The sequence below is a fragment of the Amblyomma mixtum genome, chromosome 3 (genome assembly GCF_055824585.1).
Source record: "Amblyomma mixtum isolate Tamu chromosome 3, ASM5582458v1, whole genome shotgun sequence".
NCBI lineage: Eukaryota > Metazoa > Arthropoda > Arachnida > Ixodida > Ixodidae > Amblyomma > Amblyomma mixtum.
The window spans coordinates 381909575-381932136 of record NC_143014.1 but is presented as its reverse complement, the minus strand read 5'-3'; the positions used below and the strand labels follow the sequence as shown (position 1 = coordinate 381932136).

Genomic DNA, 22562 nt, shown 5'->3' with positions numbered 1-22562 from the left:
GAGCACCCTTACGATGTAAACAAAGCTGTGAGGGGGGAATTTGATGATTAACTGCCGCGATTGCGATCATTTGCTAGATCCTGAATGCTGTGTGCCAGAATTCATGTGCCGCATTGTGCTAGACAGACACTGGGAAAAGGTGGTGCTTGAGGTAATGGATGGCGCATAAATTTATGAAAACCAGAATCGTTGTGTCAGTGCACCATCTGTATCGCTCTCTAAGAAAGAGGTCGTGCTGTTAAATGCTTCATAATGAATTTTCGTTTTGTTTTCAACACACCCAATGTGAATGTGACAAGTCATCCTTTGCTTGTTGTTTTTTTCAGGTCGTGATGTGTATATTTTGACGTGCTTTCCAGTAAACCGTGTCGAAAGTCAGTGCTTGTACCGGCATATTCCTTTCTCATCCTTGTTTTGTCTGCGCTGTGTTGTCATGATAATTTGGCCTCTAGCTATCAAACTAAAAATGATATATTTGATGCCTCCAAAACACTGAAATGGCGATTTCGGAGCAAATTGAGGTAAAACCACATATTCAGTGGCCACCATTTTGCTCTTGTTTGAACATTGGTGCTCTTCCCTAATCTGGGTATTACTCACTATCATGAAGTTCTCCCGGAATTTCTGCATTGCGCCATTTTCTGAGGACTCGGATGGTTGGCATGTGCACACCTCAAATGCTGTTTTCTCCAATCCATGTTTTTTGCCAGTACCCTAGCAGAAGTTTTCATTACTTTTTTATTGGGCAATTTCAATTAAACTTATATTGTTGAGTTCAGAAATAACTGAACCATGGAGCTGTGCTATTTTTTTCTAGCTCGGTCGAACGTATCAAATTCGTGAACAATACTGTCATCTAATAATTATATCGTAATTATGGTGTTTTGACAAAACTGATCATTATTATGCGATGTTGTACTCAATAACAATATATATAGCATAGCTGCGCATGGCAGGTATTTGGCTATAGCTGCACTCCAGTCGGAACCAAGAACTGTTGAGGGAAATTGAACAACCGTAAAAAAATTACCTAGTTAGGCTTCAGTTATTTTTCCATGATATGAGTACTGATTGAGATATACTGAAACTAATTATATTTTTGAAAAGAGAACGAAGTAATACATATCCACATCTAATTTCATTACGTTATTGTATTAAACATTTTCATTTTTAAGACCTACATCTTCCCTGGTGCCTCGAGGTGTTTGTTTAACCAGCTTGCTAGACTATAATGATCCTTGATTTAAAAATTCACATTCTAGAATGTCTTCTCTGTCCTAGGTATTTCTTGAAGACGGCACAGAGGTTGATGAGGAATGCTTTAAGTTCATGCAACAGAACTTTGGTGGCAGTTTGGGCTGCACATTCATACTTGGCTCCAGTTTTTCCACTGCAGATGCTTCCAGTGCAGGTACGATGCTTTCAGTACATTAAATGCGTTGTTGATGTTTAGGCTATTGGTATGCGTGATACATGCTCACCGAAATGCATGGAACACTCCGTCGCTATTCATAAGGAGATGCACCACCTATCTTGTGGCCAATATAAATTTCAAACCCTGATACTCAGAGGATGCCGTAGATGAGGCTGGCAACAACATTTCTAGAGTGTGCATTGAAATGTGTTATAACACAGTGCTTTACATTCATCAGGCTGATATGGCTTGTCATCCCGAAGCTGCACATGGGTTAAAGAAGATGCCATAGTGCAGGGCTCCTAGTTAATTTTAACCATTTGGGATTCTTTAACATGCAGGCACTGGCATCGCACAGCAGACAGGCCTTCTGCATCAGTAGAGTGATGCAAAGTTATGGGTCTGACCTGACTAATGTGCATATGTGCATTCTTATTATAACCTAATGTAGACAAAGAACAGGCATGTCAATTCTGAAGGAATTTAGATTTGCTATCAGTAATTTAAAACTTGAAGCAGGCATTTATTTGCCTGAGCATAAAGTTCAGTCTAGGCTAACGATGGGGTCAAGTGATCAGCTGCATCTGTTAAGTGTGACTACAGTGGCTTGAATATTTACCATACTATACCTACAAAGTGTTCTGCTTTAATAATTCTCTTCTCGTGACTGATAAATCTTGAAGCACACAAGTTGCATGCTAAAGATGCATTGCATTGCTCTATGCATTATTGTAGCCACTGCATGTAGTTATATTGGGTGATAAGATCCATGAGTTTTGATTAACAGTCCTGCTACTGTATTGTGGCACCAGGGCTCCCATGTGATGGTTGTACAGTCATGGACAAAAGTTTGCAGGATGCAGATTGGCCTAAAAAAAAGTTTTCTGCATTAGCTCGCTAGAAAGTCGGATATTCATTCCAGCGAATGGAGCACGCATGTGTCATCATGCATCTGTACTTTTCATTGGCATCCTTTGCCTGACCATGCAGAAATACATTTTTTTCATGAATATGCAACCCACACTCTTTTGTCTATTACTGTACGTGTGAACAAATAGTACAAGCAAAACCACTAAAATTATAACATAGCGCTAAAGTCAGGATATTTTTCTCTGGACCTAGACGTCTCTCGTTAGAAAAGATTTACAGGTGAAAAAAAAAGGAAAGACACTACAGTTTGATATATTGTCATCGGAAACTTGATTGTATCCTTTTTCATTTCGAAGAAATGGAAATGCTGCAGAAATGACTGGAAGGCAGGCCGAATGTAACTAGAAATGCTTGTGTAGTCATGATCTGAAAAAGAGCTGGAGCAACTTCTGTCAACCAAAACTGGTACTCTAGCCGCCGCGGTGGCTCAGCGGTTATGGTGCTCGGCTGCTGTCCCGAAAGACGCGGGTTCGATCCCGGCCGCGGCGGCTAGAATTTTTCCTCCAAAGAAATTCTAGAGGCCCGTGTGCTGTGCGATGTCAGTGCACGTTAAAGAACCCCAGGTGGTCGAAATTTCCGGAGGCCTCCACTACGGCGTCTCTCATAGCCTTAGTCGCTTTGGGACGTTAAACCCCATAAACCAAACCAAACCAAAACAGGTACTAGCACGATATTATTTTGGTGTGGCTGTTGTTATTAGTGTTTTTCAAATGGCTGCACCTACTTGACATAAGACACAGTAAAGCAAAAGCAGCTACAAAAGGTAGAGAAGCCACATCCTTCACATGTTATTGATTTCTGTTGCCACTATGTTGGACGCAGCAAATCGCATGTCCTTGCTGCAGCAGCTGTTCATTACAAATATTTAAAGGCACCAAAATACACACACCCAAGAGAAGACAATGGGACGGAGCGCCACTCACAACTGTGTGAGTGGTTGTGAGTTGAGTGGCACTCCGTCTCATTGTCTTCTCTTGGGTGTGTGTGTGTGTTTTATCCCACCTTTAAATATTTACAATGAACAGCTACCATCTCGCACAACAAGAAGTTCTCATAAGCAGCAGCTGTTGGCTGACAAAAACTCCAGTGTGAACAGTATATTTTTTCTTCAAACCTGCACTGATGTTGCCACCACTATGCACTTCTGGGGTGGCTGCTAACCTCCATTTCATACATGAGGTGCAAGTCTGCATGAGAAAATACAGAGAGGCATGTTATTCGTGCTAGTTTTCTGGTCGAGTGTTCAAAGGCACGAAGAAAGTGATAGCGTATGTCATCAGGAATAATAGCGCATTTGACCGAGCTCATGACAAATGCGTCATGCAATAAGGTTGCAGGCAAAGCATTTATTTTGCGCTCCACGAGGAACGCAGTACTTTTTTATCGCAGTTGCATGCAGTGCAAACAAGACCACTAGCTTTGACAGCGTTGCACCTGATGCATGAAACACAGTATATTGTCGTTTATTTCTATATTCACATTGATTTATGGCTTTTAACAAATTAAATTGTTTGCTAACCCCATCTTGCAGTTTTTTTCTTCACACGTCACTGTCCTATGCAAAAGTCATTTTTCTTTTGTTTACCAATGTAAAAATATATATTACTTGCCGTGGCAGTGCAGTGGCTATAGCATTTTGTTACTGAGAATGAGGTCAGAGGTTTGATTCCTGGCCATAGCTGTCAAATTTGAAAAGGGCAAAATAGAAAACCACCTGTTTACTGGACGATGCCAATAGACATTGAGGTTCCTTAGGTGGTCAGAAATGATGTGAAGCTCTCCACCACAATTTTTCTCATAGTTCAAGTGTAGGTTTGGAACAGTAAGGCCAAAAAGGCAGCATTATGGCTCAAAATAATATTTGCACCACATTAAGGTTAACTTGGCTACACACACAATTCTCAGGGTTATGTTCTGTTAAAATGCACAAATGCATATAGTATTGCTCCCTCTTGGCTAAAAGCATTTTTGTTTAAATTTGCAAGCATAGGTCAGAGTAACCCATCTTGTTCAAAGTGAAACACTTAGACTTGCCCAATTGTACATCCTGCTGCCACCCTGATAAACTGCCCATCTTGTATATGCAGTGCCTCGCAACCATTAGTGTATCAGATCTTGGAAGAACACTATTATCACCTTACTTCATAAGGAAGGGGCTATCAAGGAATTGAAGAATTGCAGACCAATCAGCCTACTATCTGTTTGCAAGGTATTGACTAAGGTCATCACTAATGGAATTAGATCAATCTTAGACCTAAGTCAACCAAAAGACAAAGCTGGTTTTTGTAAATGGTACTCTATAATGGACCATATTAACACTATGAATCAGACAACAGAGAATAGTGTAAAATATAACCAACTCCTATATTTAATCAACAAGAAAGCATTTGACCCAGTCAAAACCTCAGCAGTCATGCAGGCATCAGAGAACCAGCATGTAAGAGAGGCATATAAGCATGCTGAAAAAATCTACAGCGGTTGCACAGCGACCATATTCCTTCACAGAGAAAGTGACAGAACACCATTAGTACGGGTGTGAGGCAGGGAGTGACACGATCTCTCTGGTACCATTCAACATATGTTTACAGATGATATTCAGAGATCCAGACTAAGAATAGCTTAGTGTAGGAGTAACGGAGAATACGTTAGTAACTTGCGATTCGCTGATGACATCGCTTTACTAAGTAAACTCGGGGGTTGAATTACAGAGCATGATCAATGACCTAGACAGGCAAAGCAGAATAGTGTGTATAAAAATTAATATGCAGAATTGTGGCAAGGATTGGAGCTGTAAGGAATACACCCACATGGGACAGGTAATGACTGCAGACCTGGATTACTAGAGTAAAATAACTGTGAGATTAAGAATGGGGTGGAGTGCATTTGGCAGGTGCTCTTAGGTGATGATTGGCAGTCTACAAGTACAGGGATGGCAGTGTACAAGTATATAACAGCTATATCTCTACTCACCTATGGGGAAGAAACATGGAGGCTAACAATAAAGGTTGAACTTATATTGAGAGCAATGCAGCAAGCTATGGAAAGGAAAACGATAGCTGAAACGTTAGGAGACAGAAAGAAAGCAGAGTGGATCTAGGAATAAATGCTAGTTAATGATACTTTAACCTAAATAAAAAAATAATGAGCATGAACAGGACATCTAATGGGAAGGGAAGATAGCTTGCGTTTGTTAAGGGTAATGCTACAAGAGCAAGCATAGCAGGGGACGTCTTAGTCAGGAGGGCGGATGACATTAGGAAGTTTGCAGGGATAAAGTGTCCGCAGATGGCACAAGACAGGGTTAATTGGAGAGATGCGGGAGAGGCCTTTGTCCTGCAGTGGGCGTAGGTAGGCTGATGATGATGCATCATGCTAAAGACTACGTTACTTGATTAAAAATCTGTGGTGGCTCAGTGGATATGGCTCTTGAGTGCTTACCTGAAAGACAAGTTTGATCTCGGCTGCAGTGGTTGAATTTTTATGGAGGTGAAATTATAGAGGCCTATGTACTGTGCAATGTCATTGCACATTGTTCTCAATTTAAGATCAACCTTTATTTTTAGCCTCCATGTTTGTGCCTCATAAGAACTTCTGGTGGTCTAAATTTCTGGAGCCCTTCACTATGGCATCCCTCATAGCCTGAGTGAAGTTGGGACGTTCAAACCCCATAAACCCAAATATATGGGGCACAGGTTTAAATGACTGTAAATGCTATGCAATGAAAGTCATCTCATAATTTTCTCAGCTGCTGTAAGTGCTAGTGTTGTTACCACTTTTCAACTCCTTTGCCAAGCTTGATTGCATTTGAATGTTGTTTACAGAAGAGCCTTCAACGTCGTCCTCCCAGCCATCACTGGAAGATTTTCAGTCATTATTGATTCCATGGAACTCCGTCTCATGAAGCTCTAGCACATCTGAGAGCATCAAACCCACTTGACCGAAGTAAATATCAAGAACTCTTGATGCGTGCCTATGCAGCAATTCAAGTGACTATCAACACCCAAGGCAAGCGAGCTTGTGATGTGCAGAAAGAGTGGCCCTTGCTGTCCACAGCAGCACCTCCTGGCCCATTTCAGAAGGTATGTATGCAACCTTACTTGAAAACTGCATTGTCAGTAAATTGAAAGGCTGTTTGAGGTTTCACGAAAAATAACTGTTACTCAGTGTGCATTAAAGTAATGCTGGCTGCCGTATGTGCAAGGGTAAGCAATGTATTTGATTAAGGCACTTTTAGTGCCATGTTCTATGTCAAAGTTTTACTTCCAACAACACTTAAATAGTATGAAGCCCATGAAATACAGGCCAGTGAACATTTGTTATCTTGTCAAAAAAGTAAGCAAAATTCAAAAATTGGTTCGAAATTTTATTTAATTTGAAACTCATGGCACATTCTGTTGTCAGAACTGGAGCAGAACCAACGAGCAGTGAGGAGCAGAGCAGTAGCACTGCGAGAGTGCAACTGAGTGCTCTCCCATTGAAACCTTCCGTGCTCGCCGAGAGCAGGCGTGAGGGCGAAGGTGTATTGCATGATCGGATCGTTTACCTTCCCAGCATCCTGTGCGGTGAACGCGCTTGCAATGTGCAGCTGGTACGGCGGTCAGAGTTGACGCATTTGACGTTTCCTGCCATAACCAGCCAAAAACTGCACGTATTGGTGCAAAAATAGCCTCTTTAGACATTATACATCGTAAATAACCCCTTTAGACATTACACATCGTTAACGCGATTGTGACATGGCTGAAACGCTGTCATTGCACCTGTCAGCAAGCGTCACTGCTGTTGTCTCACGTACTTCCGCAGTTCAACGAGGTTAGGTTCGTTTAACTAATTTCTGATGACTTAAACTGTTACAGTTAGCGCCTGGTTACAATTAGAGATTTGTAGTTTTCAGAATTTTCAAAACAAGGTTACCCTTCATGCCTTAACTCAAAAAGTTTGGCTATTTTGAGTAGTTATGTGCACTGGAGGGATTGCTTTGCCTGCATGGATTTCAAAAATGCGTGTATTTTGGCACGATGTAGCTAAAATTTGCGGGGCCATAGCATCAGAGTAATCGTGTTTTCGAAACTAGAAATTGATATGGCTATTATTAATGACCGGCCACAAATGTTTAATCGAAACCAGTTGCCTAAACGCCATAGTTATAAAGTTAATTATGAGAAATTATTTAACCGGCTTTTGAGCCGACTTTATTTAACCTGTTTGTGTTGTCTGTACACTGGTATTATTCTGCTGCAGAACCAGTCTCCATAACCCAGAAAGCTCATTTTTCAAAAATTAGTGGCAGACTTCCCTGAAACACATTGTATTTGACCATCAATTTCGCTTTAAGACGGCAGAGCAAAAAGTGAAGTTTCGCGGTAACGTATGGTGCACAGTTGAGAGGGCATACTCTCTAGGTGTTGATGAATTGGTTAGCACTGGATTGTTATTCTGAAAAGGTTAAAAGTCTTGTGCAAGCACACAAATTACCTTTCATTGATTGTTGTGCGTTTGCAGTGATGTCAAGCAGTCTTTACAGCCAAATGTCTAATTTTTCAGGCTAACTGACACGCAGCTGGAAGGATTATTTGTAAATCAAGAAATTGCAGACCTGGAGGTCTTCTACGCATTCCTGCGGCACAGCCTGAAGGGAGACGAGGCACTTCAATGGCTCCTTATGACAGACAAGGCAGCACAGGACATTGGCCGCCCGAAAGCACTGCTCATTGGGTATTCCCATTGCTGTGCATTTTCTTCAAGGAAAAGACAGAGCTCCTTTTTGGTGTTTTTGAGGTGAGATTATTGCGGAAACGGATACTCTGTTAGTAGCCTGTCAGCACTGCCAAAACTTCTGCTTTATGACCGTAGATGAAACTTGCACACTCCAGGGCAGTTGCTCACAGAGATTGTAGCCAGTGGCAAAGAAAAAGTGAATTAATCTACAATTAACATCCGTCAGTGTTTCAGTAAAATTTCCTGGGCACTACCTCAAGGTTTACCGAAATGTAGAAGGCTGTGAACTTTCATTTTTGTAGTCCTGCTGCTGCAGTTCGGTAGATGTTCATTATTCCTGCGATTCTTCAGCACACTTGTTACCTGTGTGCCCTTATACATCTGCTTATGATAACGGCTTCTTACCTCCACAGACATCAGCCTGTGTTGCTGAACTGAATAGCAACCTGCCCCCCACCCCAACGGTGGTTGTACTTGGTAAGATTTTTATGATTTTCTGGATGCTTTGAGCAGTAGTATAACTTTCTAAAAAGCATATTTATAAAATATGAAACCTCATCAATATCAAAGAACTAGAATAACAACAGGAGAAGGGGTTTGAACTACCCTCTAAGTCAGACTCAATGCAGCTCGATGGGGCATGCCCAGCAAGCTAAATTTACCATGCACATGCTGCAGTCTTCTCTTAGAGATGGTAGCTGGCAGCATAATTCGCTGCTTGAACCCTGCTAGTGCAGATGTAGAATTCTGGTTTGGGGCCTATAAAATTAACTTCAGAGTTATACAGTCGCCGACCGTTTTTTCGGACTTGAAGGGACCCGAAAAATGGTCCGAATAATCGAACAGTCCGAAAAATCCGTGAAGCACAAAAAATCACTTTAATCAGAGGAAATCGGCTTAAAAAAGTCGCTGATTTTACCTTGCGGCAAATTTCTTTTGCTGGCGACGATTTGCGCTTGTATTTGCGCCAAAGTTGTCGTTTCGCTGTACACGCTGGACAGCAAGTTCACAGCGTTCGTAATTTGTGCAAGCGATGGCTGTGGTAGGCCGCCCGAGTCGTCGTCGGAGTCCGACTCGTCTTCAGGTTGAAGAACCTGGCGTACAAGTTCGTCGTCCGTGAGTTCCGCACACATATCGAGGCCGTCGTCCACTTCAACAAACTCGCGGAACGTGGAGCCCGTTGGAATGTCCATTCCGTTCCCGCGAAGGTCAACGATGAGGTCTTCGCCACTGTCTGCAGTCAAATCCTCAGAATCGTTGCAGTCTTCTACGTCATCGACTTCATCGGCGGAGAATCCAGCGTGCCTGAAGCAATTAGCAATTGTTTCCGCTCTCACTGCCTTCCACGCGTCAGCCAGCATGCTAACCGCCGCAAAAAGATCCGTGGCGTACTTTTTCCCGTTGTCAAAACAAAGGACTGTGCGCCGCAGAAGACGGGTCCGATAATGCACCTTCAGGTTTTTGATCACCCCCTGGTCCATTGGTTGGAGCACGCTGGTGGTGTTTGGTGGCAGGTATTCGAGCCGAATGGCTTTCAGGTTGTCGATGGTGCCGTGAGCCGCACAGTTATCAACAAAAATAATAACTTGTCGCCCCTGCCGCTCGAAACTTCGGTCGAGTCGACGCACGTAATCTTCAAACAAAGCATGAGTGATCCATGCCTTGGAGTTGGTGCAGTACCACACGGGAAGGTTCTTCGCGCCCTTAAAACACCTAGGATTTTTTGATTTGCCTATCACAAGAAGTGGCAGCTTCTCAGTGCCAGTGGCATTTGCACCTACCATTACTGTTATCCTTTCCTTGCTGTGGCGGCCCCCTGAACAGGAGTCACCCGAAAAAGAGAGGGTGCGGTCAGGCAACATCTTGAAGAAGAGGCCGGTCTCGTCACAGTTGAAGGTGTCCTCCGGGCTGTACTGGCTCAACAAGGGCTTCAACTTCGTCTGACGGTAGTCTGCTACCGTGGCTGGGTTGGCGGCTCCGCTCTCCCCGCACATCTTCTTAAAAGACACACCGTGTCTCTTCTTGAAACCGCGGAGCCATCCGTCCGTGAACTTGAATTTTTCAATTCTCATTCTCACGGCCAGGGTCTCTGCCTTTTCCTTCAACGTGTCGCCCGACACTGGAAGGTTTTTCGCTAAAGCAGCTTTAAGCCAGAGTAACAAGGCCTTCTCCAATTCGGGGTGGTCGCCTTTCCTGTCGTTCTTCTGGCTGCTGCTGTGGGACGCCTCAAAGGCGGAACAAATCTTCTCCTTATTTTTCACGTAATCCGAAATAGTTTGCTTCGACAGTGCGAACTCCTTGGCCACGTCAGCTTGCGTTTGCCCACTCAGCACTAGCTTTATGATCGCTGCCTTTTTCTCAAGGGTCATGGTAGAATAGCTCCCACGCTTCTTTGACGGACCCGGCAGCACCGGCGGGGCCATGTCCACAGCCCGAGTGCGCACCACACCGCTCGTCAAACACGCAAAAATGAGGCACTTTTCGTTCAGAGCGGTGGAACCGCCGGACGCAAGGAACCGCCGGACGCAATCACAAAACGGCCAAAGGATTGACGGCGCGCCACTCGGTTGACGCGGTCGGAGAAACTCGTGTGACAACACGGCGAATGGCGAACGTATGAGACAAAGCACAAAGGGATAGCTACCCGCGTCAGCGTTGGCGACAAAAGCAGGTTGACGGCGATGACAATCCGACTGCCACCTCGAAGTGGCAGAAATTGCAGGGACCTCTACTGGCAAAAATGGGGCACCGAAACCATGTCAAGCCAATCCACCTCAATCCAAGATGGCGCCTGTTGTGCCGGCGAAAAGCCGATAAGATGGCAGATTTTGGCCTGCAGGCGACTGAAATTAGTCCGAAAAATCGAACTTTCGGACTTTTAAAGTCCGAAATATCCGTCGCGAATATGTATGCGCTTCTATGGGGTGGCTGACGGTGCCTCACTGAAGTCCGAAATATCCTACAAGTCCGAATTATTGGAGTCCGAATTACCCGTCGGCTACTGTATTTAGAAAATATCACATGCATTGCCATTCATTCATCTGCTCTTGTCCATTACTTTATAAATAGCTTGAGCATCTACCGTTAGCATGCTACATATAGAGGTGCTGACAATGTTTTTTGTGAGCTGTGCTGACATGACTAGCTATGTGCAAAAAATTTGTATGCCTCATGTTCATATTATAATGCCAAAAATTATTCTTCCGAGCTGTAGCATTTAAAACAAAATTGCTCCACAATTGTTAACATCTATAATCTGAACTCAGTTTTTGGCACTAAAGGAGATTTCTTTTCAGGCACAAGCATCTTTGATCTTACATGCATTGTGACGCTCGATGGAGCGAGGTGCTTTGAAGGCCTGAGCTTTCTGGCTGCCATGGAGATCCTTTTTGCTGCATACTTTTGTCTCAACATCAAATACAGTCAAGAAGTGCAAGCCACATTGGAATTCATTCAGAGGTAAGCACATAAATTTTTCTCTTGTGTATCGCAAGTTTTTACCATATCTATCTCTCTGACTGTTGCAGTAGCCTTATACTCAGTGCGACGTGAGAAAAAGCTGCATGCAAACTCCATAAGCCTGGCATCTCTCCCACAACATCTGACATTGTTACGATTAAATGTGCATGTGCATTTTGTGCGCGGTTTGACAACCTTAATAATACTAACTGATGGGCGAGTAGGTCGAACATTACGGTAAAACAGCGCTGTGGCACATGGACAAAGAAAGGACGCAACTACTTATCTCAACTATGTGGCTCAAGCATGTGTGAAGCTGCTAGGAGGTGGATGGCTTGTGTCAGAAATTGGGAGTCCGCTGTGCTTTCCAGTGCATGCAACCATGGCTTTCATTCTTTTGTTACAGTTTCTTTATGCCATTCTCGGGTGGCAACTGCTGTTGTATCAAAGAAATAAGAAATATGAACGCATGAAATGCAAGAAATCCTTGGTGAACCCTGCAGTTTCAGGGAAGGCCAAGAAAATAGTAGGCAGGATTTAATTAAGCTTCCATTCTAGCAAGGCAGCTAGTAAAGAATATTTATTTTCATATGCTAAACATCCTTGAGCCCTCCTCTAGAGATGAGTTGCAATTGAATGTGCTGTAGTTGCAAAGTAAACCCCGTGAAAGATGCTAGTCTCTTTCTATTCTTCAAAACCACGAAGAGTTGTGCTAAAGGACGACATGCACACGTGCGCTCAACCTGTCTGCTTACTGTGTATTGTTCTTTTGGGCTGTTCTTCATGGCTTTATAGAAGTCTTGAAGGCTAGCTTTTATGTGAGTATGGCTCGGTTAATAATTTTCTTCAGCTCTTTCAGTCATTTGGTAGAGTAATAAAATCAGAGCTTGACTGTATTGTCTAGTCATGTGTAAGATCCCTAGTTCACAAAAACCTATGATTTGAGCATTTTTGTGCAATGGTGTGCTAGCAGCCACATTATCTTTTTTTGGACGATAATGTGTCTGTAGAAACCAGTACAATGACAGAACGACAGGAATGTGATTGTTTTTCATGTGAATTTTTAGGAAGGGTACAACCTGGTAATGAACAAAGTTCTGCTGATGCCTTGATATGTTTGCTACTCTTCTGCTCATGCAAGCCAGCACAACAAGTGCTGTGGCTCTGGCAGCAACTCTCGCATATTTGTATGAGAAATTTACAGTACGGGCACCTGCCAAAAGCAGCGCTACCATATATGCATGAATCTAGAACGAGTTTTTTTTTTTTTCAGAATCATATGCTTCAGAAAGCACCTCGCGTTATATTGGAGCCAAGGTACGAATAGAGCGCAATTTTTTTTTCTCACTTTGATACACCCACAGCGAGCTCACACGACAGGCTCATAAGCTGTGAGGAAAAGCGAACTTTTTGATGACCAGAAACGCGGAAAGAAAACCGTGCAGACTACTGAGAAAGAAGAGAAGGGACAGAAAGAGCCTTGAGTACTAGGGAAGCGAAAAAATTCTGAATAAGCACAGAACTGTGCTGTACGGGCCGCGACGCATTAAGACAGGAAGTGATGGCATGCGAGCCATTGCTGTGTGTGAGGCTGTGTACGGGAATGTGTGGGAGCCTTCCTCCAGAATATTGCAGATTCTTCATTTGCAAGTCACAGAATTCAAAATTTTTTGCCAAAATTAGAAGCTGAGGCATATGGTAGTAACTGCACTGTGGCTTATGCCCAAGGCATATCTCTCGGGACAAGAATTGGTTGTATAAAGAATTCCAAATCAGAATGCACTGAGTAACTACAGTGTCTGGAACAAGTTACTGTTGCCTTCCTAATACTGGAGTCATTTGCTCTCTTGGCATCACAGCATGCCTTACCTGGTGTTGCTTGTTTGCTTGGTGTTTGCTTTAATGCTTGGTGTTGCTTTGTTTTGCTTGAAAAGCTGGTATAACCATGTAAATGATGTTGATATGTACCGTTATTTCCATAGAAGTGGCGCTAAGAGAGCATTGGACTGTTGGGAATCAAACTCATCCTAACGGCAGTACTAAAAGAGACAGCTATGCATTTAGACTAGCCCTAAAATTCTGCAGGTCTAAGCAGGATGATCTAGCTTCTAAATGTGTCTTTTTCTTTTCAGGCAATTGGTGGGGATGAACCCAGAGGAAAGGAGCCGGCAGGTGTCCCGGAGGATAACCTCAGTCCACCCAAAAGTGCACAGTGCCCTTCAGCAGCTTGAAAAGTTCAAAAAAAAGTGGCAGGATTGCATGGCTCAGGTTTAGTGTGCTTATTAACTCTGATATCAGAGCTTAGATATTGAATTATTGTGTAGCGCAAAATTGGTGTGTTCATGAACTCTGATATCAGATTAGATATTGGATTTAGTAGCTTTTGGAAATAACTGTTTTATTTATATCATTCAATGTAGATTCTCTGTATAGCTTGCTTTTGCTATTTTTGTACCTCTGTGTTCTTAATTAAAACTTTCTAAAGCTATTTCATTTCTATGCAATATTTATTCTTAGATTGCGTCTCTGCATGAAAATTTTTGAAGGAGATGCAAAAAGTACTGCATATAGACACATGTATATGTACAAATTTTGTGGCGTTTCTAGGTTTGTACACACAGATGTGTTATTGCATCGACTACCAGTGACAGGCTACAGACATGACATATTTACCATGCGTAGCATGCCTCTGACCTGAAAGTGGGCCTGGCCCCGATCAGAAAATACGGGAGTGTAACATTCAAGGAGAGGGCTGAGTCGGGCTGGTTGGTTCATGTTGAATGGTACGGCAAAACAGCGCTGACAGATGGGACGGAAGAAGATGAGACAAACACATGCGCTGACAAACATCAGCGCATGTGTTTGTCTCAACTTCTTCCGTCCCGTCCGTCAGCGCTGTTTTGCCGTACCATTCAAAGTGTAACATTGCGTATTATGTGCCGTAAAGCATTGAACAGCATGTGTTCAGTCAACTTTCAAAACCAGCCATGGGCTGCTGATAAATGCTACGGGACATGCATATGTTAGCACCTTTGCTGTGTAATGTACAGTGCAGCATGAGAACGGAACATGGGGTGTAGTCGTATAAACAGATCATGTCATGTTAATTCAGTTGCAGCACATATGCTGTACATTATTATGACGGTTGATGTAACGTCAGCATAAAAACAGCACATACACCGTGGTATACAGAACATTTGACGTCATAACAGAGTACATAGCATGTGTGCGTTAGCCTTGTTGCCGCTCAATGCACCGCACTACTTCACCACGGGGCACGTGCACAACGGAGTGGTGCAGCACATGTTGCGGCAACAAGGTTAGCGCCCACATGTTACGTACTTTTGCGGGATTTTTTCTTACAGTGCGGCCGTGAGTGTGGCCGAGAGAAGCCTGCTAGCTCCAGTCGACTACGGTTGACGAAGACGTTCCCCTTCCACTGAGAGCAATTCTCAGTCCCGCTCTATGTAAATAATGTGAATACAGTTTTTCCTTCACTTCCCCTACTCCCCGTCTCCGGCCCACGTTTCCTTCCTCCTTCGGCAATGCGGCGGTGCTCTTGGACCCGATGCCTGGTGGGACACGCTACTAGTACGGCAAAACATATCAGCGCTGCATTCATTACGACACGTCACCAGCGGACGCTTCGCTTACACCATACTTCCGGCGCTCTTCGTGAGCTCAGTTTCGGTCACGTGCGAGAGAAAGAGTCGGATTTCTTCGCGCTGCAGGGCTACAGAAATTGAGTTTTCCTTCGTTTCAAAAAACTTATATGACGTCGCCTTGTTCACGGCATCAAACTCCTAATTGAGACTAACCACCCAGCTACGATAATTAAAAAGTTAATTAGTGGGTTTTTGTTCATTACATGGAAAGTTAGAGAAGTTTTGTAGCATATTGTGTCCGTCGCGGCAAAGAGAGTGATCCTACAACAATTTTTTTGCTATATTGAACCCAATTTTTCAGGAATTTTTTAGTGTTCGCTGAAGCACCCGGTTTATGTCCTCAGTATCCCTTTAACCAGGTTAAATGACTGCCGTAAAGTGTGTTCTGCTTCAAAATGTGCCATTACAAAGGAGAAGGCAACTTTACGCATTACATCTTTATTGCTGCTTTACCGAAAAAAAAATTAAGGAAAACAAAAATAGCCTCCTTTTATTCTCGGAGAGCACACTTCAAGCAAAACGTACTCCTTGATGTGCTTCTAGGCAACAGAGGCCGAGGCACACAGGAGCGAGCAGGATGCTTTCTCCGCTACACAATAGGCTGTTTTTGTGCCTACAATGTTCAGCCTGAATATACGTCGGCACATAACAGAAGCATCAGCTGGTTTTGGTTGTTGGCAGGCTGGTTATCACCGAGAGAGGTCACAAATATTTGCATAAAAGATGGCAGAAGGGAACATTGTGTTCCGATTTTACTTTGCTGAAGCGACGTTACGCTTCAGTTCGCACATGCTCTTCTCCACCAACAGACGAGAACCACATAGGACAAAAAATTGGCTGTGGTTTAGCTCTGGTTAAACCTGGGGTGACGCGGGAGCTCCGCAGAGCCGCCCACTTATACAGCTGCGACACTTCTCCCCTTCTCCACTCACCCCCCCCCCCCCTCTACACGGCGCATGCGCACAGCTGTGGCAGCTTGGTTCCGCCGGCGCTCCGCGCCGCCGGCGGCAGCAGCTGCTCCGCACCACGTGACCAACCGGCTCAAGGCCACGGAGCTCAAGGGGTTTCACGCTGAAGGCTCGGAAGAGCTGGCGTAGGGCAGCTCTCGCTACAAAAGAGGATGGGAATCGAAATGAAGCACTAAAACATGCCATGCAAAGCGGGTGCCATTCCCCAGTGCCATAAGCAGAACAGAGTAATCGCTCGTGATGACGAGCTCGACGTGGGGTACACGGCCCAAACAGCCGTGTCAAACAGTGCCTTCGAACGAGATAAACAGTGTATACCAGCGCTCTGAGACAGGCTAGAGACGTGTCTGCTCGTCGTTATAGCTTTCATCTCGTTGCGCTCGTACTGACTCACCGCGTTCAACATGAACATGTTGTCGTGCTGCCCGCTGGCGGCGCTGCAGTCTGTGGCCGTTATATCACAGATTGTTAATCAACCATGACCAGTGAAATACTTTTTCTCCCAGGAAGCTGAGAAGCCGTCTTCTCCGTCACCCTTCGTATTATTTCAGGGACGAATGCTCATCGCGGTCTCATCCTAATGCCTATAGCTGTTAGCCTTCCTCTAGTTCAGCTGTGACTCCAGGCCCTTTAGTGTGTAATGAGGAGGTAAGATGCACATCTCACCAATTCTTCAGATTTAGAACCATATAGCTGCGCAATAGATATACAAGCACTCTGAAAACGTACAGCCTTTGTCAGAAGTTTAGAGCCCATGGGGATTGCTTCTGGGCTGCATTGCTTTGCTCGTAATGCGACCTCAGCTTCCCAAATCTCCTGAAGGTAAGAAGATTTTTGGTCCTGCTCCCTCCGATGCGTAGGACTTCCACGAGTGCTGCAGGAGCGCCACAATAGTGCTTAGAACCAAACCCCCTGGCCTCTAAACTTTTGACAAAGGCTGTACTAGATTAAGCGCTCCTCAAAGCGATCACCAAAATTTTCGGCCTTTATGCAGTTCAGCAGCTCCACAGAACACTATTTCTGTGGATACTTGTCTCCTTGGCGAAGAATGCACAACACGTACGCACTACGCGACACTACTACGCACTACAGTACACTAGCTCTCACACTTGTGTATCACGTCAACGCATGCGCTCAGCTCGCCACGTACAGACTGGATCATCCATATGTGCCGCCGCGGTGGCTCAGCGGTTATGGTGCTCGGCTGCTGCCCCAAAAGACGCGGGTTCGATCCCGGCCGCGGCGGCTAGAATTTCTTTGGAGGAGAAATTCTAGAGGCCCGTGTACTGTGCGATGTCAGTGCACGTAAAAGAACCCCAGGTGGTCGAAATTTCCGGAGCCCTCCACTACTGCGTCTCTCATAGCCTTAGTCGCTTTGGGACGTTAAACCCCATAAACCAAACCAAACCAAACCATCCAGATGTGCAGAAACAGGAACGACTTGTCATTGGCAGTCCTCAGTTTATGCGACACCTGAAGCATCAGCAACGGATTCAGTGTCGCAGTAACCGCACATCAGGGAAAATCCTATGCGCTTCCATCTTATCCATCGGCTTAACTCGCTTCCTTCAAAGCGTTACCGTCTGAGAAAGATAATGTGTCTAGAGGAGCCCAAGATATGAGCCAGAATTCAAGATCGTCGAGTGACGATTACACGAAGGGCGCACACTGAAACGACTGCGCGAAATACAATCAGAAATAAAAAGCGCGTAAAAATTTTAGTTGCACTCGCTGTCCGCATTCAGGCTAATCACACACAAAATTCGAGAAAGCACTATGTCAAGCCACGAAGCACAGTGATATGACGTCACAGAAACGAGGTGAGAAAGTTTATCGCGCATGGAAAGCATGAGGTGCCGTCGCGACCACCATAGTCTTCTGCGCAGGTTGAAGCCATCGCATACAGCAAGCTCCGCGGAACTAGAATCTTCTTATTCAAGATATTGAAAGAAATCTTGTAAGGGGTTTTATATAGGAACAAAGGGTCTTGCTCCAGAAGACCTCATATCAGTTCGGCCAGCATCCCTGCGGTGGTTGAGGCGACATGGGCCGCATTTTCGCCAGGTGTCGCCGATGCAGGTTCAACGGGCGGGTGGACCATGCGGGCGAGGGTTGTAGGGTCGGAGGGCACCGTGAGAGACGGTGGCGCCGCACCGCTGCCTCCGGTAGAGTTCCTGTATATATACAGTAACTCTAGCCTCCGGCAGCCGCCGATGTGGCTTTATCACCTGTCGGCGGCTGCGGCAACGGCTGGTCTGGCTCCGAGAGGTTGTTCATGCCTCGCAGCCGTAGGAAGCGCAGGTACTCGTGGCGCTCGTCGGGGTCCTTGGGGCCCCAGTCGTGCGAAGGCAAGAGCGCCTTCTGCAGCACCTGTGTAGGCGAAGGTGTAAGCAAAGAATTTTAGGTGCCATCAGATAAGTTGCCGTGCAGTTGCGCCGGGGTCCGTCGGGCAGCACACAACCAGAAGGCGTTACCTCGGTCATCCTTGGTTTTGATTTCATTGTTTTGTCAGGGCCCCTCGAACAGCCCCTAACCAGGCGCCGTTCGTGAGGATTTGTGTTGAAACACACGCGGTAAACTGCAGGAACGACTGTTGGCCTACTGCGAGGAGCAAAAGCAGGCGTTCATGCCGGAAAGCGAGGCCGACACGCGGACCCCTGGGGTTCGGAGAAGGGAGTGAAAAGTAGGGTTCGATAGGAAGCCCAGTGAGGAGAAACGGCCGTCCCAGAGAGGGGCGGCGAGCGATGGGAGAGGGGCTAAAGCAGTGCACGTGTTCGCTTTTCTGCTGTTTTCGCTGTTTTTTTTTGCTTTTGTGTCTGTGTGCCAGAACTGCAACAGCGCAAACTTCGTAGGCTTCGACTACGCGCAGAAATCGCGCGATGCTAGCGGCTAACCGCCTCGCGGGCGCCCCAGTGCCATTGGTTATTTCGTTTTTGAAGAAACACGTCCAACCGGGTGTTGCAAGCTCGTCTCCGATTTACGAAACAAACTGTAGACAGAATGCTGCGATAAGTGATTTAAGGGGCGGCATTTACGGCGCCAAGGGCGAGACGGGATATACTCGGGGAAGCTCGGGGAAAATCTACATGGGGGACATCGAAGCGAGAAACTTCGCTTAGGTGAACTTGAACAGAAAAAAAAATCTTGATTTCGCACAAAAGTGAGAAGGGAGGGTGGAGAAAAAGATGTTTGAACACAGCTTGCATATTTCACGTTTCAAGATTACACAAAAACCTATAAAGAGTTAAACGCTGCGTGAAAGACTACAAGTTTCAAAATTGCGAACTAACAAAGGTACAAGGTAAAGGACAGTAATTGTTTACAGAAAAAAAAGTAATATAAAAAAATGAAGATTGGACAAATATACGTGGAAGAGAGTCATACAGACGCAGCGCACTAGCCTAAAGCGAAAACACTAATAATTACAATGAAGCGAAAACTTATCCACAATGATTATTTCTATTGGCATCACAAATGTTCACTGTGACATAAGAATATCTGAAAAATGCGGTTGTCTTCAAGCCTTTCCACATTCATGCTTTCCCAGTGGAAGCGGTTAAGGATTCCTGTTAACGTGTGCGCTATTCTTTGTTGGAAATAGTATGTACGCGAAAAAAAAATGTTCTAGGGTACCCGATGACAAAATGGGTAGACGCTGTGTATGTTCTCTAAGTTTGCCTGTATTAGGAATTAGGAACGACTGTTGGCCTACTGCGAGGAGCAAAAGCAGGCGTTCATGCCGGAAAGCGAGGCCGACACGCGGACCCCTGGGGTTCGGAGAAGGGAGTGAAATATAGGGTTGTTGTTGTTGAAAGCATTTATTGAGAAAAGTAAAAGAAAGTAAGAAAATCAAAGGTTACAGAACGGGTGGTGTCCCCATTTCAGGACCCCAGTGGCTATCGCTGCCGCCCGGGCTTTTTTGATCAGCTGTTGCTGAATGGCAAGGTCCGAGCTGAGCAGAGTGGCCTCCCACTGCTCCATTGTTCTAGGGATTTTAGTTCCAATGGTTTTGGCCCAACGCACCCACTTGTAATGTGGTATGTTCTGGGATGTTCTTCGCACCACGGGCAGGAGCCTTCGTAACGGCCCGGGAAAATAATGTGGTACTTATATGGATTAGGAAAGGTGTCGGTCTGGAGTTGCCTCCATTCGCGCGCCTCCTGAGCATTTAGCCTTTTATGCGGTGGGGGGTATTGCTGACGAAGCGTTCTAAAGTATTGGAGCCGTGCACTGTAGGCAGTGGGGATTTCGGGGGTGGTGTTGTCCTGGTCGGGGGTGTCTGTCGCTCGGTTGGTGTGCCCTCGAGCTGACAGGTCCGCGGCCTCGTTTCCCTCGAGCCCCTAGTGCCCCGGAGCCCATGTGATTTCGTGTCGGAGTTCGGAATTGTGTACAGGGGAAGTCATTGAAAATATGGTCAACTTTTTGGGGATTCTTCCTGCGAGAAGAAGTCGACATGCCGACTGGGAGTCCGACACAATCTTCACTTCTTTGCCGTGCGCATCTCCGTACTGGACGGCGAGCGCTATCGCGGCCGTTTCAGCTTCGGTGACCGTGCAGTGCCTCAGGGAAACGCTGGCCACTTCTTGAAATGTCGAGTCCACGCCACTACCGTGGCGCGCGTGGCGTCTCTGTGTAGGGCGGCGTGTACGTATAGAGTCTTGGAGCTGCGGGCGACTGTGCGCTTTAAGAAGTCGATCCGAGCGTTGCGTCGGCCCTCGATGTGCGAGCGTGACATGTTCTTGGGTAGTGGATTGACGTGGACTCTATTGCGGTACTTGGGTGAAAGGTTTTCCGTCGACTCGATGACTTAGAGATCGGCCGGGAAGCCGATTTTAATGAGTATCTGCCTGCCGGTTTCCGTGCGAAGGAGTCGCTCTCGCTCTGCGAGGAGGAGAGAGTCTCTGATTTCGTCGAAGGTGTTGTGAAGTCCCAGTGCTTCGAGTTTGGTGTTGGTCGTATACGGGGGTAGTCCGAGGGCGTGTTTGTATGCCGTGCGGATCAGCGCGTCCGCCTTCTTGAAGTCTTGTCTGAGAAGAGCGTGATACGGAAGACCGTAAGAGATGCGGCTGAGGACAAGCGCCTGCACCAGTCTTATTGTGTCTTCTTCTCGCATGCCCTTTCTGTTCCTGGCCACCCGGCGTATCATTCGGGCGATTTTCTGGGTGGCGTGGGACAGTGGCTTGAAGGTGTGTGTGGCTTTGCGGTCGCTTTGTATCCAGAGACCGAGTTTGCGGACTGGAGAAGTTTCCTTAACCTGGGTACCATGAAGTAGGACGTTGATCGGGGTGTCTTGGGATTTGTACGCAAACCCCTTGACTCTGATTATTTTTGATTTTTCAGGGGCACATCACAGGCCGCGGCATATCGCTTCTCTTTCGACGCATCTCGCCGCCACTTGTAGCGCTTGTTCCTTGTCCGCCAAAGAGCCTTTGGTGGTCCAGATGGTGATATCGTCCGCGTACAGAGTGAATCCAATGTCGGGAACTTCTTGCAGGGCCTTTGCCACTCCAATCATGGCGACATTAAATAGGAGAGGGGAGATGATGGATCCCTGAGGCGTGCCCTGAAAGGTAGGGTTCGACAGGAAGCCCAGTGAGGAGAAACAGCCGTCCCAGAAAGGGGCGGCGAACGATGGGAGAGGGGCTAGAGCAGTGCACGTGTTCGCTTTTCTGCTGTTTTCGCTGTTTTTTTTTTGCTTTTGTGTCTGTGTGCCTAACTGCAACAGCACAAACTTCGTAGGCTTCGACTACGCGCAGAAATCGCGCGATGCTTGCGGCTAACGGCCTCGCGGGCGCCCCAGTGCCATTGGTTATTTCGTTTTTGAAGAAACACGTTCAACTGGGTGTTGCAAGCTCGTCTCCGATTTACGAAACAAACTGTAGACAGAATGCTGCGATAAGTGATTTAAGGGGCGGCATTTACGGCGCCAAGGGCGAGACGGGATTTACTCGGGGAAGCTCGGGGAAAATCTACATGGGGGACATCGGCGCGAGAAACTTCGCTTAGGTGAACTTGAACAGAAAAAGAAATCTTGATTTCGCACAAAAGTGAGAAGGGAGGGTGGAGAAAAAGATGTTTGAACACAGCTTGCATATTTCACTTTTCAAGATTACACAAAAACCTATAAAGAGTTAAATGGTGCATGAAAGACTACAAGCTTCAAAGTTGCGAACTAACAAAGGTACAAGGTAAAGGACAGTAATTGTTTACAGAAAAAAAAAGTAATATAAAAAAATGAAGATTGGATAAATATACGTGGAAGAGAGTCATACAGACGCAGCGCACTAGTCTAAAGCAAAAACACTAATAATTACAATGAAGCGAAAACTTATCCACAGTGATTATTTCTATTGGCATCACAAATGTTCACTGTGACATAAGAATATCTGAAAAATGCGGTTGTTTTCAAGC

The 22562-nt window shown here is 45.6% G+C and overlaps 2 pseudogenes across 1 annotated transcript; one reads left to right on the top strand and one right to left on the bottom strand.

The window, feature by feature from the left end:
* The first annotated feature begins 1292 nt into the window (after window positions 1-1292).
* Window positions 1293-13792, top strand: LOC149357036 (uncharacterized; annotated as a pseudogene). The gene is made up of 6 exons (XR_016289859.1): window positions 1293-1411; window positions 6323-6423; window positions 7886-8110; window positions 8473-8536; window positions 11356-11518; window positions 13651-13792. The product of XR_016289859.1 is annotated as an uncharacterized LOC149357036 (transcript).
* A 4361-nt stretch (window positions 13793-18153) lies between these two features.
* The window catches only part of LOC149357033 (sodium- and chloride-dependent glycine transporter 1-like), a 48115-nt pseudogene continuing 43706 nt past the window's right edge, over window positions 18154-22562 (bottom strand).